This window comes from Opisthocomus hoazin, chromosome 2, assembly GCF_030867145.1.
Source record: "Opisthocomus hoazin isolate bOpiHoa1 chromosome 2, bOpiHoa1.hap1, whole genome shotgun sequence".
Classification (NCBI taxonomy): Eukaryota; Metazoa; Chordata; class Aves; order Opisthocomiformes; family Opisthocomidae; genus Opisthocomus; species Opisthocomus hoazin.
Window position 1 is genome coordinate 8,210,675 of NC_134415.1, and position 16,199 is coordinate 8,226,873.

The window sequence follows — 16,199 nt, forward strand, 5'->3', positions numbered from 1 at the left end:
TTAAAGAGAAGTAAACAGGGAATAACTCATCTGGCATCCAGTAATTTACTCTGGTTTCACCATGGAGCGATCAAGGCCACTGTTATCTCTTCACACAGTTTGATCTGAGTTTAGTCCTTGTCAACAGGGCATGTTATAATACGATCACGCAGCAGTCAAACAGAAAAGACAGCATGCCAATACAGTAAATACCGTAGTACCAGCCCTAGGGAAAAGTTTAGCAACCTTGTGACAGGTAGGGTTTCAGCATGTGAACCCCAGCCTTGTTCCTGAGACAATTTTTGCTTTGTTGGTAACGCAGCTGGCAGGACCAGCTCTAAAAGCAATTTATGCCTGGCCAGCTCATAGCTAATTCTGAGTGAAAGCTGTGACAGCTAAGCTGCTTCCTCCCTGCCAAGGCAGCCAATTTTTTGCGACTGGTTCCTGCTGTGCGGACAGGACACTGCGACGTGCCGGTGTGACTGGCCTGACCCCTCCTCCGGCGTGCCGGTTGTCCCTACGGCAGAGCGTCCCACAGTATGCCGCGCCATGGGCTCTGCTCTTCGTGGGCGTCTTCCAGGAATTCACCTCCGTCGTTGCTGGTCTGTGGCGTCACCGCCCGCGTTTTCCCAGAATCACTTGGCACCGCGGCGGCCGGGCAGCATGGCAGGTAGCCCTGCCAGCACAGCTGCTGCTTGGAAAATCTGCCCCGTGGATGTAAGCTGAGCATCTCACTGGTCACCCGCTATAACTCTTCGAGCTGGATACAAGGTCACAGTTGTGAGGGTAACAAGAATGTGTCTTTGATGACATTGACATAAATTACCTGTAGTTTCTTGCCAAAAAAAAAAAAAACACCCAGAATGCCAGAAAGTGATGCCCCATGAAGAACAAATGAGATCCCACTTCGTGTCCCTTCACCTGTAGAGAAGGTTTGAATGTCACTGAATTCTGCACCTGCGACTGCCACCCAACCCAAAATGAGCGAAACCAGGCTGACAGCTCTGTCCGTAATTTTCCCATTTAGCTGTTTTCCTGCCTCAATTTTATTTGGGCCCATTTATTTATTCATTTCAACAATTGCCCCTCAGTACCACAGAGCAGCTTTAAGACACAAGCACGCTGTCATCAGACATCTCAAGTTTTTCTTAGGCACTGTCAGCAAAAGCACGTCCTCCAAATCTATCGCGACTGCGCGGTGGGGCCAGAGGGAAAACGAAGCCTACTCTCTGACGAGGAGAGGCTGAGGGAGCTGGGCTTGTTCAGCCTGGAGAAGAGAAGGCTGCGAGGGGACCTTAGAAATGCTGATAAATATCTTAAGGGTGGGTGTCAGGAGGACGGGGCCAGACTCTTTTCAGTGGTGGCCAGCAGCAGTACAAGGGGCAACGGGCACAAACTGAAGCAGAGGAAGTTCCAGCTGAACAGGAGGAAGAACTTCTTCCCTCTGAGGGTGACGGAGCCCTGAACCAGGCTGCCCAGGGAGGTTGTGGAGTCTCCTTCTCTGGAGATATTCGAGACCCGCCTGGACGCAGTCCTGTGCAGCCTGCTCTGGGTGACCCTGCTTCGTTAGGGGGGTTGGACTGGATGACCCACAGAGGTCCCTTCCAACCTGGACCATTCTGTGATTCTGTGATTCTGTGAAGCTGCCAGCTGGTCCCAGGAGACCCCGAGCACTCATAACTGCCCTCGGCGTCTCTTCGGGGTGCGGGCAGCTGGACCCCCATGGGGGCAGCTCACAGCAGCGGGTCTGGAGTGCTTAGGTGGGGAAGGGAGGCGGCTCCTCAGAGAAGGACAAGAAACGGCCAAGGTGCTTCCCCCTGCTCGGACTGCGCCCTGAACCCTTGCTGCCGCCCGACTCTCCCAGGGAGCAGGGGAGGGATGGAGCAAAAGTAACTCCGACCTGGAAGAATGGCCTGATTGATGCTGCGCTGGGCTGAAACATGAAACTGCTGGAACTCTGGACCTAGAGAGAGGGAATTACCACGCCAAGCCCGTCGTGACTCAGTAAAGCACGCTAAGCCTCGCACAGCTTCCTCTTCCTAACCCCATTCCTTCTCTTGGAAAGACGCTTTGCTTCTTTTGAGCAAATGGAAGCGGCGAGCTCGACATCAAGCAAGCCTGCCAACAGCGGGCTGGGCGTCAGCACCAGCCGGAGGGATGTAAATCAGACAAGGGCAGAGTCACCTCGTCCAGGAAGGCTTCCCCGGGTTTCCCCATTGTACTCAAGCAGCGGCAAAAAGAGCGTCCACCTTTGCCTCCCACTGACCTCAATACAAAACTCATCTTTGGAGAACAGAACCCCATGAGCCTGGCCTCATTTACACCAGCTTTGCACAGTTGCCTTCTTGGGAAATACCCCGCTTTTACATAGCTGTTCCCAAGGTAAAACCTGGCTCAGCCAGTGCCGCTGAGCACCACTAACGTCTGGGTCTTTCTTCAGCAACAGCAGGCCAACATCAACCTGGTTAGAAAGTCACTTTTCTTCTCCCCCAGTCACTTCCCATTGGAGACACCATTTCAGCAGCTCACGACAGGAGGGCACAGGCAGCTTGGAGCCTGCAGACCCTTCATTAACACACGAGCAAGCACCGCGCCAACTTTCCCCACAGTCCCAGGGCTGCTGGACCCTGACCAGGAGGTACCACCAACACAAGGGAAGGGTTCCACAGTCCCCTTTCTCTGGAGAGTTTCTGCTGCGCTGCCACGGCCGAGCTGCTGGTTTAGGACATGAAAGTCCTCCCTGGTGGGAAGGAGAGCACCACTCTCAGCACACACAGCACTCGAGCTGGCATTGGGTTCTTCCTATTTTCTAGCCCTTGCCACGACAGCCTAAAAGAAGTTTCATCCTATGTCTTGTTTACAAACTCGGCTCAGAAAAAAACCCGGGTTTTAGTTTGCTGACCAAAGGCCAACAGGCCTGACCCCGGTCATCAGTTGTCCAGGGAACTCGCTGAAGAATTAGAGTGCTAAAACAGCAAACAGCGAAGGCTGATGGCTTGAGCAGAGCCTCGCCCCATTCCTCACCCTGCAGCCAGCGCTGTGACCAGTGAACACTCCACAGCACGCTGCACAAAAGAAGTCTTCTCCATTCCAGACACTGTAAAATACTGTACCGTGGTACAAGCTGGAGCAAGGATGTGGTGCAGAAGTCCCAGACAGCCTCGGAGGCAGGATTACTCATTTATTTATCACAAAACTCAGATGAAGTTGCGCTACTTCTATTGCTACAGGGCAAGGAGGGGAGAGAGAGAGGCAGACTTTTCACGTTTCCAGGAGACTTGTTTTAGCAACCGATGACACATGGGGACAGGATTCCCCAAACTCCCTTAGCTCAAGAATATGAAATCTCATTTCCCCACGTACCATTAGTTCGCCAGCCACCTAGCCAGGTGCTACTTCAAGCCCTTGGCTTTAAAGGCTTCTTGGCTAGTTCTCCGCACTGCCCTCTGCCCTGCCACAGGGCACAAGGCTCTCTCTTCGGGAAACCATTTTCCGTCAAAGGTGGCTGAGCTGGCTCTGCCCTTCCGCCCAGAGATCGGGTGTGACTAGAGCCAGGGTCTCGAATCGACAAGATCTCAAAGAAACAAGGAGCTTACGCAGCTGGAATTAGGAGAGATAATGGAAATGAAGGCCAGCTTGATATCTGAGGAGCTTCTGCGCATGGTTCCCCTCGTGCCTACTAGCCCACAGGTGCCCTACAAGCTAAGGATAGCTCAGCTGACTTGTTTTTTCACGCCACCCTCACATGTTTCTAAAAGCATCCCTCCTCCCAATCACACGGCAGCAGGTACCGACTTGCTCACGCACACAGAGCAGGGCTACCAGCGCCTGCGCTCAGCACACGCTGCACAGGCGAGCCCTGCGATCCCGTCCGCGGCTCTCGAGCCACCAACCACCCACACCATCACCCTTCTCCCAGCGCAGCCCCCGCCACGGCCCTACACAATGCCCGGCCGCTTTCAGGTGACAGCTCGCTCTTCCTCCCCTCCACCCCTCTGCGCTCAGCCATCAGGAATACAGAATCACGGAATCACAGAATGGTAGGGGTTGGAAGGGACCTCTGTGGGTCACCCCGTCCAACCCTTCTGCCAAAGCAGGGTCACCTACAGCAGGCTGCAGAGGACCTTGTCCAGGTGGGTCTTGAATATCTCCAGAGAAGGAGACTCCACAACCTCCCTGGGCAGCCTGGTCCAGGGCTCCGTCACCCTCAGAGGGAAGAAGTTCTTCCTCATGTTCAGACGGAACTTCCTGTGCTTCATACAGGTGCAAGCCCCCAGCCGGCCGCGCTCGGGACGAGCAAACAGCCAGCCCGCACCCTGCCCGGCAGCCCCAACGCCGGGTCACGCGAGGACGTGCCAGTGGAGCCCACGGACGGGTGACGGGCACTTCAGACCCGACCGACTCCGCTCGGGAGACTGAAACACAAACAGCACTTGGCTGGGAGGAGCAGCTCCCATCTAAATGCTCCCCCACCTTAGTCACAGGTTAAAATAAATAAATAAACATAGCCATACTGGTCTCCCAGTTGCCCTGCTGGCAGCCATGCTACTGGCGTCAGCCTTCGCCCGGAGGTGAAACACGGACCCGAAGGCCGGGTCCTGGCTTCGCGGTGCTCCCATGGCACGGGTGGGATGGGAGGCAGCCCCGGAGCGGGACGGCACGGCCTTCTGCTTGTGGCGTCGGGAACACCCAGCGTGCCGACAGCAGGGCCCGGCTGCACGCCGCCCGCCCCCGGCTCCATCACACCCACGGAAGGGAAGCACGGAGGGGGCCAGGACGCGCTCAGCCCAGAAATCCTCGCGTGCCCACGTGGATGCGAAGCGGAGCAGGCCTGGGTCTGCCTTCCATCCCACGTGGAGCCACATCTGGGAACCAAAGCAAACGGGGGCTGCGGAACAGAAGGACCGAGGCAGTAGCTGCCTCTTCCCCCGTCCTTTGGCGAGTGAGGACAGCCGTGCTGGGATCCAGGAGGGCACACCGGGGCGGGACCGGTCTAGACTTATAGAATCATAGAATCATAGAAAGTTTTGGGTCGGAAGGCACCCCTAGAGGTCATCTAGTCCAACCCCCCCGCAGCGAGCAGGGACACCGCTAACTAGATCAGGTTGCTCAGAGCCCTGTCCAACCTGGTCTTGAATGTTTCCAGGGATGGGGCCTCCACTGCCTCTCTGGGCAACCCGTTCCAGTGTTTCACCACCCTCATTGTAAAGAATTTCTTCCTTATATCCAGCCTAAACCTACCCTGTTTCTGGTCCTCCTTCCTGCAGCATCTGCTGCTGGCCCCTGTCAGAGGCAGGACGAGGAGCTCAGCGGACCTCGCGTCCGGCACAGCGCAGCCGTTTGCACTCCCCTGCCTTGCCTTGAGTCTGGCCAAAGCTCCTGCGTGTGCGTGAAAAACAATCCCCGAGCTAAATATATTCCTGCTCTTTCTCCAACCCAGAAATGGCTCCTCAGCCTGCACCACCACCGGGCTACGTCCAAACATCGAAGCGTAATCAGGAATGCGGCTGGAGGCCTGAGCACGGGGCGAGCGACCACGAGCGCACATTTCAACAGCAGCTATCCCAACGGGCTCCGAGAGCTACGCACAGCCTATCTGCCTGTTGCTAATTATATTTACTGGTGGTGGCTGGTTTTCTTTTCAAGCTGAAGATGAGTCAGAAAAAGAAAAAAGTCCTTTATTATTGTGGAAGCAGAAGGATGTCTCCTGAGGGTGTATGTAATGCACTACTGTCACGGCATGACAATGGAAAAACTGACTGCTGAGCCAACCAAACCCCCATAAATACCTAATGATATCTCTCCTGGCCCAGATTTTCTACAAGTCGGTGCCTGAACTGCATATGAAATGACAATCGATATGAAAGGATCTCTCTTCTCAACAGAGCCAGAATTTAAGAGCCCAGCTGAGCATTCTATTCCGGTTCACACCAAGAGATCCTTTTAAAGGTCTCTCACAATAACTTAAAGGTGGTGATCCAGCAAAAACACACCACTCGGGCTCTCCTCCCCCTCTCCCCCACGCCTCCCGCCATTAGCACGAAGAACAGCCGGCTTCAGCGAGCAGGCATCGTCATTAATTACAATACGGTGACACAAACGACGCGTGCGTAGGGACGTTGTCGCGTCTGCGTTCACGTGGGACAAGAACAAAATTTTCTTCCTTTTCTTCTTCTCCTCCTCCAGGCTTGGGTAGCTCCGTATTTTCTTCTTTTTCTTCTTCTCCTCCGGGCTTGGGTAGCTCCATATTTTCTTCCTTTTCTTCTTCTCCTCCTCTGGGCTTGGGTAGCTCCATATTTTCTTCCTTTTCTTCTTCTCCTCCTCTGGGCTTGGGTAGCTCCATATTTTCTTCCTTTTCTTCTCCTCCTCCTCCATGGGCTTGGGTAGCTCCGCCGCCTCGTGTGCTGGGCTGGGGAGGCGGCCGTGCCGGGCACCCGGCCCGGGCAGAGGTACGCGTACAGGGACAGGGAGCCCGTTGTGAGAAAACCCGGCCCGAGCACATTTCCCTGGCCGCCGGCCAGCCCCCGCGCCGGGCGCGTTACATCAGCCGCCACCACCTCCCTCCATGTCACGGCCCGGGAAGCGGCTGCCGGGGCAGAGACACAGAGGCAGCCGCCGGTTTTTAAAGCCGGCTGTCCAAAAAAACATTACAACACCCTCGTGGGTTTCCAGTGGGTTTGCTCGGTTCCTCCCTTCCCGTGAAGACCACACAGGCTCCTGGCAGCCGCTCCGCTACCCCGGCTCCCTCCAGACACCGTCCCGCTCTACACCCCGGGCCAGGACCAGACTCAAAAGCTGATATTCAGGGGGAGAAACACGGGTATTTTCCTATTTTTTTTTTTTTCCCAGAGGGAGATTCTCCATGTCGGTCCACCCCTGGCACAAGGGTGAGCTGGTTGAGCTCCACTTCCATTCCCTGCCCACCCCGGTCCCTCGCGCCTGTGGCACGGAGGTGCCCGAGGTGGAGATGCCACCGCTGCCCTTCCCAGGCCCAGTGTCAGCTTAGAGGGACCCCCTGGCACGCGAGCACCTCCATATTGATTCAACGCTTCCTGAAGCGAGGATGCCCTTCCTCCAAACCCACCAGCAAATTCACTCTTGCTCGTGGCAACCTGCTGTCCCCTCAGCTCCTTCACCCTGACAGCAGCAGCACCTTCCCACAACAGCGTCTCCGGACCCCGCCATCCTCTGTGCTTCCTCCCCTCGCTCCCTCCTCTGCTTCGCCTTCTGCTCGAAGCCCTTCCAGAGGAGGAGCTGAAATTTCCGCGTCGACCGTCCCGCAACGTGACCCACCATGGGCCAGACTGCCCTAGCGAAAGCCGGGAGAAACGTCTGCTGAAGCCCACGGAGAAGCCTTCGCCGGGGAGGGGAGCGCAGTCCTCCTGACGCGTGGACAGGAGCCCGCACAGGGTCGCAAGCTGGCCAGCTCAGGGTTAGCTTTTCTCCAGTCAGAGGCTCTGGAAGGAGTATTTGGCTGCAACATATCATATGACTTTGTTCTTAGAGCTACATTTTAACTGAGAAAGTTTAACAAGTATGACTTATGGGCTTCTAAAATTGGCAGCAGAAAAATGAGCTGAGGAAGTCATGGAAAAAAACCACAAGCGAGGCCATTCCATGTTATGCACAATTTCTGGGCTCTTTTTCCAATCCTGTGTTTTTTTGGATGGTGGAAAATATTTTCCAGCTACACAGGCCTGGCCTCACTGAGTACGTATTTATGCCAAGTTTATAAAAAGCAGCTGCAGACAGGGTTGAATGAAAGGATTACACTGCTGTCTGTCTTCCAGAAGGTGCTTCAGTTCACACCCTGTCCCACAGAGCGAGGCTCGTTCCTCAGATCCCCATGAATTTATGTAAAGAGGGACAAAATTTGAACCGCACAACACAAACAGCCACGGCCGTGCACGCGAAGGGGCACGCGCGCGCGTACGCCCAGCTAGCTGGCTGGCTAGCAGCGGTTCCCAGCCACAGCCAACGCTGGCTTTCAGCGCTTGAAGTTTTCCACCGCTCCTCCAACCTCTCCCCACCCTGCAGCCCAGTGCATCTTCCAGCGACGGGGAGAGGGCTTTCGGGGTCGAGACCCCGGTTTCAGGGTGCCCCTGCTGCCTGCTTCGGGTATACCTGTTCTCCAGCTGCTCCCACTTGAAATTCAGGCTCCACCAACCTCGCGTACTCTGGGGCTGCCGGGCTTTCAGGCTAGAAGTGACCCCTGTAAGCGTGCGGCCTGACCTCCTCCGCAGCACACAGCCACAGAATTTCAATCGGGAACCCGGGCAGCGGAGCCATAACCTTAATTTTCAGCCGTGTCTCACCGCAGCCTTGGCCTGATCCGCTGGTGGCAAGAGGAGAGCCGCAAATAATTCTTCACTCTCCTGAACAGCTACAGGGGGTGCAGGGAGGGCACAAACCGAAAGTAAATGGCTATAAAAAGGTAAGGTAGGTGGTAAGCTGCAGATCGTACATTACAGATTTGTACCCTGCTGTTTTCGCTGTCAAGTATCTTAGAACAACAGCACTGAGAACAAGAGAGCTACATCAGGAGTATCGGTCAAGACAATATTTCCTGGCAATTGTTGGAGAAACGCTTTTCTCACAGCTAATTGCTCCCAAGGGGCTGCGTTCTCTCTGTTTTTAGAAGAAGAGCGATTGAGAAAGGAGGTTTTTAAACCTCTGCACCCTGCTGTGGGACAAAGAACTGGGGGGGGGGGGGGGGGGGGGGGGGGGGGGAAGGAAAAAAAGAAAGAGAAGAAGAAGGGAAGAAGGCACCACAGCTGTAACGCTGTATGAAATGATTTTGCTCTGCTCTCTGGCAGGGCGGTGGGCGAACCACCAGTCTGGCAGGGAACCACCAGTTTGGCAGGGACGAACCCCGCGACAGCGAGCCATCCCGCAGGGCAGGGAGCGGGAGGAGGGAGGGAGGGCGGCCGGGCTGCAGGAGTGCCACATCGCCATCTAGCGGCACCGGCACCGACCTGCCCCAACACCGGGGGGGCCTCGCCGCTCCCCGGCACCCCCCGGCCGGTGCCCGGCTGCTCCCCGGGACCCCCTCGGCCATTGCCCGGCTCTGGGCAGGGGCACGCTGCCCGAGCTTCGAGGTTCGGCTCCTCTCCGTGCTGCACCACTGAGCCTCAGCACTGCAGAACCCGCTCAGTCTGGAGAAGATGGGTGCAGGGAGGCAAGGGGAAAAGGGAAAAAATCCCCCCCCGAGAAAGTTTCAGACCAACTTGGCTTCGCTGGGGGAAGCTGGTGTTGCGGCGGAGGCCGGAGGATTCTCGCCTTTCCTTGCTGCTGCTGCACACCAAGCTGCCGCAGCCGCGGCGGGTTCTGGAGTCGTCTGCCGTGTGGGCACCGACGGCAGGAACGGGCAGCGCTGCCGTGTGCCAGGGCACGGATCGGGCCCCGGGACGCGGCACTGCTGAGGCCACAGCTGAAGCGCTGTGTTCACTTCTGGGCCCCTCACCACAAGAAGGACATTGAGGAGCTGGAGAAGGGCAGCAGGGCTGGTGAGGGGTCTGGAGAACAAGTCTGGTGAGGAGCGACTGAGGGAGCTGGGGCTGTTCAGTCTGGAGGAGGCTGAGGGGGGACCTTATTGCTCTCTACAGCTACCTGAAAGGAGGGTGTGGTGAGGTGGGGGTTGGTCTCTTCTCCCAACTAACTAGCGATAGGATGAGAGGCAATGGCCTCAAGCTGCATCAGGGGAGGTTCAAACTGGATATTAGGAAAAATGTATTTACTGAAAGGACTGTAAACATTCGAACAGGCTGCCCAGGGAAGCGGTGGAGTCACCATCCCTTGAGGGGTTCAAAAACGTGCAGATAGGGCACTACAGGACATAGTTTAGCAGGCATGGTGGTGTTGGGTTGACAGTTGGACTTGATGATCTTAGAGGTCTTTTCCAACTTTAATGATTCTATGATTCTACAGTTCTAAGCAGAGAAGCCTGAATCTAGAGCTGATGCCCTGCTCCCGACCGTGTCGGACCAAACGATTCTGCACCTGTGTGCCTGGACACTACCTGCAGTGCCACGCCTGGAAATAAAACTCCGCTATGTGCCTCTGCGATGACGCATTTCCTTTGTATTCCAAAAAGAATACGAAAGTTCACCTTTCAGCACTGAAAAAAAAGAAAAGCCAAAATGCTAAGCCCCTGAAGATAGCAAAAGGCAGGCACTCCACCTTTGGAAGACACCCAGCAAAGGGCAGCGAACGAATAATTTGTATGACCTTCACACAGCGAGTTACAAAGAAAAAAGAGCTTGGTGTGTGTGAATTCTGAAGTTCACCAAAAGACATTAAGTTGGAAGGTCCTGGCCACAACAGACTTCGATATAGCCAGAAAACAAAGACACTCCCAGTCCCTGAACTCTGCCAGAAGAGACCACCATGTTGGGAAGCAACGGAAGCAGCCTTGCGTCAGGCATCCAAAGCTCTGCCTGGTGGCAAAGTGCTTTCTGTTCTTGCACTTCCCACTGGAAATAAATGACCACTCTCACACCTGATGGGCAAGGAAAGGTGACAAGCAGCCAACCACATTTGGCCCTGGTGCAAAGGACAGTATGTCTGGCTAGTGATTAGCTCTGTGTCTTTGGTCCCCGAGCCCTGCGAAGCTTCACCAGAGCACAGCCGGGCTGTACGTGCCCTAACCAGCCATGGCAACAAGGGCGGTATTCTTCCAAATTAGCAAAACTAACTTGGTCTTCCAAGAAGCAAGGAAAATGCAGTGAAGTTCCCCAAAATGAAGACAATCTATGCTGCTCCAGTGCACCAGTCTTACAGCAGCATTTCTTCAAAAGCCCTGAGTGATGACCGCTGCAAATACTTTGGTGACTATGAATATTATGATGACCTAAGAATACTTTGAATTTGCAAAATCCCTGCTGCATCAATCAACAACAAAGCTTGTGTTGTCACCTCCAGAGACCAGGCACACACCGCCTACAACGTTACCAGGAGATGGGGAGGCAGAATTTGAAGATTAAAAAAAAGAAAAGGCCATGAAGGATCCTGAGTCTCAAACATTGCTGGTTCTGTCAAATTGCAATCTGTTTCTTCGTTTTTTTCTTTAAACTTAGAGTGAGATCACTGCTTTTATTGAAAATGTGCTGCCTAAGGTAGGAGACATCCATCTGTGAAAAGATCTACAGTCTAATGACAGATATTATCAGGCCTGATGAAAAAATTTGAGGGCAACTTGGCAGAGAAAACATGGCCCCCAGCCTTGGCAGAGTCTCCTGACAAACACCACCCTGGAAACCACCGAAAGGGAGGGAGGGATTCCACACAGGAGCCACTCGCTTTCCCCGCTTCACATTTTACGACGAAATGCGTGGGGAGAGCACTGCCCCAATATCAAGACATTCCATCCCAGGGTCTCTGGGCGCTTTAGAAAACCAATTTAACTCAGCAGCACTGACTTCCATGGCTGCCCAGAGCAGCCAAGGGGCCCAAGAGCTCAAGCTCCCACCAAGAACCAGTCAGTCTCTTGGTTCTGGAGGGTGGCAAGACACACCAGTCTGATCATCTGACCTTCTGGATATACAGCTACCACGCAGCCAGTTCCTTCCAGGCACATCCTCCTCTCCTTCCCAGATACCAGCTCCAAAGCAGAAAAAAGGAGGATAGAGCCATCCTGGTCAACCGATAACATCTGCTCTAATCACGAGGTCTTCAAGCATCAGAAGTAAGCTTTAGAAGGCTGCATTGTTTTTAAGGATGCGCCAACCGTCCAAAACTGGGCTACAACTTTCTCTCAGTAAAGTACCTCTCCAGTTTTCAACCGTTTTATCAGGCTGTCACGTATTCAGTTTTCAACCCAACATCTAGGACGGATGCTGACTCACTGCATTGCTTTCTAAGCTGCTTGCCTGATTTATGCCTGCTTAATATGTGTCCCAGCTTTCCTATTTGCATGATGGGGTCACCAAATTTCAGGCACTACGGTGTAGGCTGATTACTAAGTTTTGACAGAACAGTCAGAGTTCTTTTTAAAGTTGCTATCAAACAGCAAGCCAGATTTCTGAAAGATTGCTTCGTACATTTGCAATGCAGAAGCCACTTACGAACTGCAGGACTGCCAGCAGAGTAATTAACCCAGTGCTCAACAGTTCATGTCATTTGATTTCAGTTTTGGGAGGGATGTGCTTCAAATCTTTTCAACCATAGAGAGTGTCTTTAATACTTTTCTTTTCTTTTGGTAGGTTTCACAATTCATAAGCAGGTCTACGGTTGGTTGAGGTCTGATTTTTCCTGATGATACCAGTAACTAGCACTGATTAGCCAACCAGTCTAGAAAAAACGTGATGTAGAAAAGGAGCGAGTTTTAGAGCTTCACACATAATTCAGATCAACAAAACACCAACCCAATGACTACCAAAACAATCATACTGTCCTAAACCTTACCTTCTCCCTTCCTGTGTCACTGTCCCAATGTCCTGCTCTTGACTGCTTAGGTTGCCATGAGGAAAGGACCATGCAGAGTAAGTTACAGGATCAGGACCGCAGGCTGTGAGCTTGCAGAAGCAGAGACTTCATCTTGACAGATTCTTCAGAGTGCCACACGCATCTCTGCTGATACAGAAGTAATAATAATTTCATGCTAAGAATTCTGCCAGTGCCAATGGCCAGTAGACAACATCCCTACAGAGAAGTGAAAAAGGGCCCTCAGTTCTGTCAGACAACTTCTAACACAAGCCAAGGGGCCTGATGTTAAAGCTCACAACTTTAGATGGAGAGATAAAAGCAAACGAAATGCAAATCTAATAGCAACCCCTCATGGTTATGCAAATTCAGCTGAGGGTCATTATAGCAAACCCCCGAACTAGAAGAACCCAATAAACACGGAAGCTGTAACCTGGGGTCAGATGGGGCTTCGCTTCTTTCTACAGGCAAAAACTTCCCCCTCCTTCGTTCTCGGAGCTGGGAGCCTTCGCTGCAGTACCTTACAGGACCGAGCAATTGCATTGTACCGGGTCAGTGCGTGGTGAAGGCAAATTTCCATCAAAACCAGACTGTTCCCACCACGAATGAAATACTGCTATGCATCGATTAGGCATGTACTATCAATTAAAGACACCAGAGGAGAGTTTCTCAAAGAACATGCTTGCTCAAGAATACCTTTTCTCCATTTCTCCATTTAATGAATCATTGTATTATAATTAACAAATTCATATGACAATCATTGTCATTTTAATCATCAAAGCCGGACGTACATTCCTTCTCATTAAATAATATTAAATACAACAAAAGACGCTACCCAGGTTGTTTCAGAGCTCCAGGAAAGGCTTTTTTACATACATGCCAAAACGGGCAAAGAGACTGGTTTGTTACAGCGAATTTCTGTATCTTCCAGGCTATCCCACAGGGTGTAACATATCCAGATTGACCTAAGGAAGGAGGAGAAGCATGGTCTGCAGAGACAGTATCTTTTATTAAACAGCTCTCTTTCTCTAGATGCTTGCCACGTTTTAAGCAGATTTCAAAGAATTTCCTACTAACAACTTGAATGTCTGGAAAAACGCTGATCGACAGCTACAAGGGCTGAAAACTCCCATTATTTACCTGTAGGGCATAACCATACACTTTCTCCCTGCAAACGCAGCCCAGGAAGCAGAGAAGAACCACTTCAGAGGTGCAGGAGCACTGAGCTTTGGTCTCGAGTCGCTACAACACAAACAGCTGCCTCCAAGGCACGAGAGAGACCCCACCAGCTCGCTTCGCACCCGCTGCAGGATTGCAACAGGGCGAGCAGATTCCGCCACCTTACGCTGAAATTCAACCAGCAATGAAACCACATCCTGACACCAACCTGTAACGCCTTGCTTTTTGGTTTTTTTTGGTTGGCCCTCCTCGCACGGGCCGCGACAGCCGGAGGCCAGCTCCAGGCAGAGTCTCCAGATGCAGGTTTCTCTCCCACCCTACCGCAGTTAACGGGTGCTCTCCTTTCTCTCCAGCTAGCAAAGCTCATCCAGAAAAACCACAGCTGGGCAGGGGACAACTCTCCCCTTACACGGCCAGGAATGAGATTCAGTTGCATTTTGTGGCAGAGTACAAGTTGTGCAGTGCAGCTGGCTTATCTACATACCTGCTCTGTGTTGAGGGACGGAGAGAGAGAAAAGGGAAACCTTTCTCATCGTGTCATCGCAACAAACCAAACACATGGGCTTTAAAAAGCTAAAATTATGTATTAGCAGAGACACAGGTCAGCGCTGCCCCGCTGATCCTGTCTTATACCCCGTACCAAATTCGCCTGGACAAAATGCTGCATTGCATCACCTCGCCAGACGGGAAGATTCTAAAAATCGGGACTTTGCCGGCCGGGCTCGCAGGGAACGCGCGTGCAGAACTGCCCTCTGCTGTTTGAATGAAAACCTGCTCAGATTAACGACCGTGTGGCCAAATCAGCTTTTAATTCCAATGGTCCAAGTTGTGAAGAAGCAGGACCGCCTGACTTCTGCCACCGTGCACAGGAGTAATTCCACACCCGAAGGCCGCTCGTAACTGCCCCGCAGCACGGACCATGCAGAAGGACCTGCTGGCTGGAGCACCACCGTGCTAGCTGCAGCAACGCTCCGTTCAGCCGCTATCGCGTAGTAGGTGAGCACCAACGGACGTCCCCTCACCTCAAAGACAAGTCAAGAACATCCTCGGGGTGTAAGGGAAACAACAGCAACTGTAAGCGAGCGCTGCAGGAGGGCGCGCATCTGTCAGCTCATTAAATCCAGGCCTGACCTTTACAAAACAGGACTGGAACTCGCCGTCTGGAGTCCAGAGCTTGCAGCACAGCAGCCTTTCAGAGCCCACGATCATTAGGTTACAGCAGCGATCGGAAACCAGGGCAGTGACCTTATCAAAAGATGTCCAGTAAATGCTCTGTAAAACCAGCTCCCGTAAGCCCCTACTGCAGGGAAGGAAGGGAGAACCTGGATTTTCCTTTCAAGAACATACGGAAACCACTGTACTTTGACCAAGCTGCTCGTTCTCTAGCGCCAGGACGCTGGACAGTTTGGTACAGAAACAGCGCGGAAGGGCCAGCTGTTTTCCATGGTTTCACTCACACAGAATCATAGAATCACAGAATGTCAGGGGTTGGAAGGGACCTCTGGGGATCACCCAGTCCAACCCCCCTGCTGAAGCAGGGTCACCCAGAGCAGGCTGCACAGGACCGCGTCCAGGCGGGTCTTGAATATCTCCAGAGAAGGAGACTCCACAACCTCCCTGGGCAGCCTGTTCCAGTGCTCCATCACCCTCAGAGGGAAGTTATTCCTCGTGTTCAGACGGAACTTCCTCTGCTTCAGTTTGTGCCTGTTGCCCCTTGAATTCGCACACGAGACGTGGCAAGCTCTGCCCTCCAGAAGAGCATCAGATATCTGCATCACCTTCTTTGGGAGGCTCTGTTTCGGTACGAATGCAGAAAGCAAGTCCTGCTACCTACACCAGAAGTTCCCTTTCCGGCACGCCTCTGATGAAAGCTCGCCCAGTCCTCATGAATTAAGCACAAGTTTCAGCTCTTTGCAACAGGCTTTTGGTCCGATTTGGCTGCTGTGCCGACAGGCTTTTTTTGGTCACTGCATAAAGGACACCATAAGCTATACTGATGAGCGTAAACACACAAATTAAAACCTAAACCAAGACTTGGGTACAACAGAAGCCTTGAAAAAAATTATTTTTTTCACATCAGCCCTTTTCATATCCGTATGTTTAAAAACACAGGAGCATGGGTGTACAGTACAACTTGCCTTGGAAACACTCACTCGAAGCACTTAGCGACCGCTTCAAAGATTCCCTTGAAGTTTAACTCCTGTTAATTTTAACACAACGGTCACGCAGGGCCACCGCTCGGCCTAAGGGACTTTAGACACGCCATCGACAGATGCACAAATGAAACTGCACAAAGATCCTTCTGGGTGCGTAAATAGCTGGAGTTCGCTTTGATGCTGGCTGGCCGGCCTCCTACACAGCAGGGCTGCGACTTCTCCATTTCCCAAATTAGGGGCAACAATGATATTCTGTCATCCCCTAGGGTAAGGAAATTAGCGCCAGGTGATTCAGCGTGTGCCTGATCATTCTGGGTTTGGATTCAGTTCCACTATCTAGAAAACTTAACGGTGAGACATCAAAAGTAGTCCTGCATAATCACAAAACTAGCTGGGTTTTTTCTACAAAGGCTGCCTGAGAATCTCGTAACTGATGATAGGAGACTTCCCAGCACACTAACAGAC